We start from the raw sequence: 5,283 nt of genomic DNA, 5'->3' as shown, positions 1-5,283 counted from the left end.
TGAGCCAACTCTATTTTCTTAATAACAATGACAGAAAGCATCAAGCCACATGCACATACCTGAAGTCCCAGCATTCAGGAAGCAGAGGCAGAGGGTTGCACATCCTAAGCCAGCCTGGGCTGGTAGCAAGAACCTCTCTTCAAAAACAGCAAAAACAAAAACCCCCCCCATGAGAAAACTGACATTCAGAGTCTCCTTGGTGAGAAGGGTGACACTGTTGTACTTCTTTGCAGATTTCTTTAATGTCTGGCTTAAAAGAATACAGCTGAGTTCAAAAACCTGTGTCTGCATTTAATTCGTTACAACCTCATATTAATCATCCTTTGGAAACTCCAGTGTATACTTAGAGGGGAAACAAATAGCAGGTTAGAATCATTAGGAAAACAGCTTGGGCCTCATGACCCTCTGAGTCTCACAGAAGCAAGATGGCTCCCCTCTGCGGCAGGTTGACCCCTGGCTCTGACTCACCTCCCTTGGTTGCTTCTTTACTGTGTGGCTAAAAAAGAAATTAAAAGGTTTTTCAGAGTGGAGTTTGCATTGCTAGTACCTTCCAGATTTTCCTCTGTTCCACCCCTCCCTCCATGACATTTGGAAGGTTGGATGGCTTTGGTGCACAGGACATATTTTTCCCATCATCTTTTTCTTTCAGTCAGAGACCATATTCCACCCAGCAGGTAGACAAAGGCACAGCATTTGAGAGTCAGTCTCAAGGTGACCTCTGTCTCCACTTTCTAGGATGATGGTTTATCTGAGAGCACAGCTAGAACTAGTGTATTCTCATATGGGTTCAGCATCCAATTCTAAAATACAAGTGCAGAAAGTTCACTTTTATCCTGTCTCAAGCGCTGCCCCCTTCCCCTCCCACAGGTACTCAGAAACTCTCAATGTTTTGTTACCTAAAGCCTTGTGAAATAGCTTTAAAGATTTTAATTATTTTAATGTATGTGTCCGTGTGTTTATGCCACACACATGGTGCCAGTGTCTGGGAAGTAGAGTCACAGATGTCGTGAGCTGCTCAGTGTCACAGGTGTCGTGAGCTGCTCAGTGTGGGTACTGGGAGCTGAACCGCCTTCCTCTGCAGAGGCAGCAAATCTTTGAACCACCAACAAATCTCTGCAGCCCCTGAAACTTGTCTTTAAATGATTTGGGGAAACCTCTGCACTACCTAGGCCCGCCAGTCAGGAGCATTCTCCAAATTTTCCCTAAATGGTAATAAATATGTTAGGTTTTTTTTTTTTTTCCTCACAGATTATTTTAAATTGTAAAACAGGAACAGAACTTTAAACCATGAACCGCAATAAAAGCTTTTTATTTCCATAATACTTAATTGCATCTTCCTAAGGAAGAATATTTTTAAGGGCAGACTTGGAGAAGGAAAAGCGGGTTGCCATTTCTCATTTCCACAGCAGTGTCGTGAGTACAGGCGTTCAGTGCTCCGGGTAAGGTGAGGAGGAGGACTCTGTGGGGCTTCAGACTTGCTGGGAGTGATTAAAGCCCTGAGACAACAAGGCCTCTTTCTCAGACAGCCCCATCCAACATCTGCACTTCAGGCAGCTCAGAGCCTTTCAGAGCCAGGAAAAATCCATCCCATAGTGCTTAATCATACACATCTCCAGGCTTGTAGATAAACTCCATTATCAAGAAAAGGCTTGAGTCCCACTTATTCCCTTCTGTCCTGCTGAAGTGGCTTTTTAGTGCTGAGGGCCATTCTGGGCACGTCTGTGATGTCCTTGTGTAGACCTCTCCCCGTGGAGCACTCGGATGAGAAACGTGCCTCCCAGTTCCAGGGATTTTACAACGCCTCTAGTTCTTCGTTATGGAGGACACCAAGAGAATTCAGACTGAGAGATGAGCAGGGAGTAGGGATGGGAAGGGGAAGGGGGAACCCGTGAAAAGGAAACTGTGACCTAGTGTTAAGCAACTCTGATGGGAACCGTATCCTGGCAGTTAGGGAGCCAAGGAATACCGCAAGGTCCCACTGCACAATAAAACCTCACATGAGGTTGGGAGGGAAACCCCAGGAAGGCAGCTGCCTCTGCTCAGGTGAGAAACAGCAGAGACCTGGGCAGAAAGCAGGGCTTATATAGGATTTCTTACGGGGTAGAGCTTTCCAGGGCAGCAATTTCCAGGGTGAGGATTGGTAGGATTTCAAGTCCTGAGCTGGGGGGAGTTAAGGGATTGGTGAATTTTCCTGTTCAGGGATTGGTGGGATTTTTTTTTCCTTGTAAAGTGTGGCCTGGCCACTCCCCCAAGGCTGGGAATGACCATTGCAGTTATAGCAGTTAGAAAACACCGTTTAGGGCTGTTAGGGAGGTCTAGGGTGAGGAGTGAGGCCTGGCTACTGGAGCTTCTCAGGAGGAAGTGGGCCAGAGGGTGGGACTGGCCACTTTCCTGCCTTGAGAGTTTACCGTAAGTGTTTCTGCTTGGATGGAAGGGTAACCCGGGACTTGGAAGTCCAGCAACCACACAACTCTGAGGGGAGAGGGTATCCCAACGGAAGGGCATCCTGAGACACGGGGACCCAGGAACCACACAGCGATGAGAGGAGGCGTCCTCAGTAGAGGCAGTGCCCCTCCCAAGGGAGGGGATTCCCCAGCTGAGCTGACCAGCTCGGGAGCCTCAGCCCCTCTCCACTTCTTCATTTCTTCCTTTCTTCTCTTCATTGCTTCTTTGCTTCTTCAGATGAGAGAGCCACACCAGGCAGCAAATCTCATAAAAGAGATTTATTGGAGAGTCCAGGGTATTGGAGAGACAAATCCAGGGATGGCTGCCTCTGCTACAGGGAGCAGACAGCCGGGAACTGGACAAAGGGCGGGGCTTCCATAGGATTTCTTAGGGGGTGGAGCTTTTCAGGCTTTTCCCTGCCTCAGTCCCATGAGTTAGGGTGGCAAGTCCTTCTCGGCTGCAGGCAACTTTGGCTGAGGCACCATCTCTGGAGCTGCTCCGGAAGTGACAGCTCCTGTGGGGACAGCTCCTGCAGTGTAGTTTCATGAAGGCCTGAGGCAGCTCCTCATGATGGCAGCAAGCTGAGGGGTTGCTGCTTTGACCATTGCCGCCATTTTGGCATCTTATGGTGGCCTTAGGCTAGGGCAGGAAGGAGGAGGGGCCTGCTGCTGCTTTGACAGCTTTTGTGGTGCCCTTTCAGGATTACTTTTACAAAGTTTACAAAGTATGCAAAGTTTTCAAAGGGGGTCCTTCCCTGCTGCTTGGGTGGGTGTGAATAGCCAACATCTAGGCCTTAGAATGCTGAACTCAGGCCAGGCAGTGGCACATGCCTTTAATCCCAGCACTTGGGAGGCAGAGGCAGGCGGATTTCTGAGTTCGAGGCCAGCCTGGTCTACAGAGTGAGTTCCAGGACAGCCAGGGCTACACAGAGAAACTGTCTCGAAACCCCCCCCCCCAAAAAAAAAAAAACGAACAAAAAAAAAAAAACTGAACTCTGTTGACCTGCATAAATCCTAAGGGATGGGGGAGTCTTATGCTCACTTTGAGATGGGGTGAGAAATTAAAGCCCAGAAGGGGCATGTCCCCAAACCAACTAGTTAGCAGCACTATCTAACTAAAACTCAATCACTGAGCAAAAAAACCCAAGTGTAAAACCCAAGTGTCTGGCCAGGCTGTGTTCCTTTACAGAAGCTCCTAAAAGGACACCTCTCCCCGGAGCTGCCATTTCTGGCTTGCTTTCCTCCCCATCTCTGATGCTGGCCTAATGAGTCTTGGCATATCGCACCTCTCTGACTCTGGCCCCTCTACACCATCGTCTATGCTAAGGACACAGATTGGTCAAGATAGTTTCCCACCTCTGGCTCCTTGCTATAATCATCTCTGCAGTCTCGTTTGAGTTAAACAGCATATTCAAAGGGTTTGAAGGATTAGGAACTGTTCACCATTGGAAGGCCATTATTCTAACTACATCAGGTAGAACCTGACTGGTATTAGGATGGCCACAGGGGGCTGAAAAGTGCCACCAAGTGCTGTCTTCATGGGAATTGGCTGGAGCACCATGAAACACAGGGGTGAGCACTCCTATCCACACTGTGTCTTCGAGTGCTCCCTAGTCTCTCTAGTGTTCCCTGTTTTTATGACTGATCAGGAAGCCAGCCTAACACAGAGTTTTGTGTGGCAGAGCAGAGTGCAGAACAGCAGGTCTGAAGGAATGATATAGCTTCGTAAGCAACAAAGACAGCAGTTTTTAGAATTGCATGAAGATGCTCCTGCTCTTACAGTGAGGCTGTGTTTCAGCAAATCTATTTTAATACATGTTTGCTTCCTCTCATAAAGGTGTGGATGCCTGGAACCTGGGTAAAAAACCTGGGAGTGGCTGAGACAATCATACTTTATATCACTAGCTCAGGAAAGACATTCAGAAGAGAGCAGTTGCTACTCAGCATCCTTTTCATACCATCGTCCTAAAGCTGAAAATTAAGTTAAACCAATGTAGGTTGGGATGGTCTGCGTGTTTAACTGAAAGTTTATAATTCAGCCTGGCAGGGTGGTGCCTGCCCACTGTAGGATAAAAGGACCAAGGAAAGAACACACTGACCCAGACTTGATCCCAAGACCAGGACCAAGATAATGAATTCTACCAATTCCTGAGCTTGCCACAGAAACCCACCGATCCCTGAACTCAAAACCTCATCAATCCCTGAACAGGAAAACCCACCAATTCTAAGCTCGCCCAAACTCAGGACTTGAAATCCCACCAATCCTCACCCTGGAAATCTCCACCTTGGAAAGCTCCTCCCACGGGCCAAAAAATCCTACAGAAGCCCGAGCTCTGCCCAGCTCCCTGCTGCTGCACACAGAGCAGAGGCAGCCACTCTCCTGGGGTTTCCCTCCCAGTAAATCTCTCGTGTGAGGTTTGTTGTGTGGTGTGACTTTGTGGTGTTCCTTGGCCCCAGACTGCCAGGATAGCTCTCTGAGCAAAGTGGTAACATTTGAGCAGAGGTTTTGCTGGGGGAGACCTTCCCTTGGAGCAGCTGAAGCAAAACTGTACCGCTTCTGTAGGGGAGCCTTTCCCTTCAGAGCTGCAGCACTTACACCTAGCATTCAGGAAGCAGAGGCAAGCATATGAGTTCAAGTCCAATCTAGTCTATAGAGCTAGTTCCAGGAAAGTCAGGGCTCGTGGCCATCTGTACAGCCACAGTGTACTCATACACATAAAATAAATCTTTACAAAAAATTCAATGAACAGTCTAGAACTGTAAAATATCTAAGAACTCATTGTATGGGCTTAAAAACATACTAGATACAAAAGACAAAGTCAACAGACTCAAATCTGTC

At 47.9% G+C, this 5,283-nt stretch overlaps 2 long non-coding RNA genes across 2 annotated transcripts; one reads left to right on the top strand and one right to left on the bottom strand.

Moving 5' to 3' along the window:
- Positions 1 to 1,292: 1,292 nt before the first annotated feature.
- On the bottom strand, positions 1,293 to 2,171 carry LOC116069298. Its single transcript, XR_004109961.1, has 2 exons — positions 2,098 to 2,171; positions 1,293 to 1,809 (listed from the first exon to the last, which is right to left on the bottom strand). It is a non-coding gene; the product is annotated as an uncharacterized LOC116069298 (long non-coding RNA).
- A 93-nt stretch (positions 2,172 to 2,264) lies between these two features.
- On the top strand, positions 2,265 to 4,858 carry LOC116069297. The gene is made up of 2 exons (XR_004109960.1): positions 2,265 to 2,409; positions 4,484 to 4,858. It is a non-coding gene; the product is annotated as an uncharacterized LOC116069297 (long non-coding RNA).
- The last annotated feature ends 425 nt before the right edge of the window (positions 4,859 to 5,283 follow it).

This window comes from Mastomys coucha, unplaced genomic scaffold (assembly GCF_008632895.1).
Source record: "Mastomys coucha isolate ucsf_1 unplaced genomic scaffold, UCSF_Mcou_1 pScaffold22, whole genome shotgun sequence".
NCBI lineage: Eukaryota > Metazoa > Chordata > Mammalia > Rodentia > Muridae > Mastomys > Mastomys coucha.
Note: the sequence above shows the minus strand (reverse complement) of the source record. Positions and strands in the feature narration are given on the sequence as shown.